This window comes from Habropoda laboriosa, unplaced genomic scaffold, assembly GCF_001263275.1.
Source record: "Habropoda laboriosa isolate 0110345459 unplaced genomic scaffold, ASM126327v1 scaffold203, whole genome shotgun sequence".
Classification (NCBI taxonomy): domain Eukaryota; kingdom Metazoa; phylum Arthropoda; class Insecta; order Hymenoptera; family Apidae; genus Habropoda; species Habropoda laboriosa.
The window spans coordinates 791,377-793,126 of NW_017100358.1; positions in this window are offsets into that span (position 1 = coordinate 791,377).

The window sequence follows — 1,750 nt, forward strand, 5'->3', positions numbered from 1 at the left end:
CAGAGGTGGGGCCCTTGGGAGTTTGCTGTACACGGGAATGGGTCGGACGCGGGACGATCGCGATTAACATTCCGGCCGCTAGCTCGCTGTTCGCGCGGCGCTTTCATTAATTCCAGCGTATTGATTCCCCGGATTGATGAATGGCCGCCGATAGCGATTCCATGCGCTCCGTACTCTGCCCGTACTTCTCCTCCCCCGCAGGACGGCCTGGATCGCGTATAAATTCTACCTCTCGCAGGATTTTAACTCAATTCCCGCTTTACGGACTCGCCCTTACGTATTCTTCCCCCTTCCATCCGCGGCGCGAAAAAAACAGTAGCCTTGTCCTTCCGTGTCACGTAACTCTGGCGCATTATTTTTTCCTCTTCTTCTCCTTTTGTGTTTCTCTCCTTTCCTTCTTTTTTTCACCGCTATTTATTCGTACACACTGCTCTCCATGGTAATCGAGATCGCAGGCTTAAGCCTCGTTTCCATTTTACCCTACCTAAAACCCTTTCTTTCTCCCCCTCGAGTTAAGTCCGTTTTCCGTTTTTCTTTTTTGCAACCGTACTTCGTAGGGTTTCCTTCTGCCTCTGATCGGTGTTACACGAGCCGTGTAATGCACCGTTTGAAATGGAAAACGTCACGCCTCGGTATTGTAGGAAACGAGTACCATTGTCTCTCTTTCCATCGGAGACGTTTTTGCCAGCGCCTTTCACGGTGTTTATTCACGTAGCGGGAACTAGCAACGGAAAGCCGTTTCCTTTAGGACGGTGGGGAAACGGCGTGCGGTAAAATCGGCTCGATAACTTTCGCGGCAACGTCGGTCTAGGGAGTATCGTTACATTTCCCTTTGGACATCCCTGACTTTTTTTTCAAGGGCACCGGGAGAGGTCATCGGCGGCATTGTCCGGTGGTGACACCGACCGGAAGAGGCATAAACTAACTAACCGTTTAAAGGTCTAAGGAGTTCGTATTATTGCCGGCAGATGGCGACGGCGATAGGCAGAAAGAGTGGAAAAAACGGGGTGGAGCGTGTCTGACAGCTGGGTGGGTTCGGGGCCAAGGTGATTGAAAACAGGGTGGAGCGTCACGTGACGCCATAGTTGGATATGGAAGTGACGTCAGGCAGCTATGATGGCCTCTAGTTAACAAAATGGCTCCTGCCCGGCCAGTTTCTTTGTCCCTCGGTGTAGACGTTTTCTGGCCGTTGTTATCGCGTTCGAAGGGCACGTTGCCCCTTCGTTATCACCGACTAAGTCTCTCGCGACGAAGAGTACTGTGAACCGTCGCGTTCAATCGATTCTCCATACTGTGCAATCACGCAAAAATTTAATGTCCACAAAACGAACAATTGTTTTTTATTTTATCTCTCGATGATTTTCTACAGATTTGCCACGAATGCATTAATACGAACGACCAATTAATTAACTTCTACCAATTGGAACGTTCGCGTGGAATATTCTGCTAACCGACCGGTTTGCATATATTAAACACTTGTCCGTATCATTGTCGATACGCTTTATACGAGTGTTTACGTAACATTTGAATAAAATCGAGCCGTGTATCTATGGAGTATAATCGGAAATTGAAAATTCTCGTCGACTCTGTCGATGTGACGATATTACGTAATGCATTGCAGTCGCAAAAGATATCTGGCTTGATGTCCTAAACTTGACCGTTCCTGCCAACCCCGCTCCTAAATTTTTCAAACTTTTTAAATCCACGCCTTTTTCCCGCCATTAGATTAAAGTCTAATTTTGCCTATGCC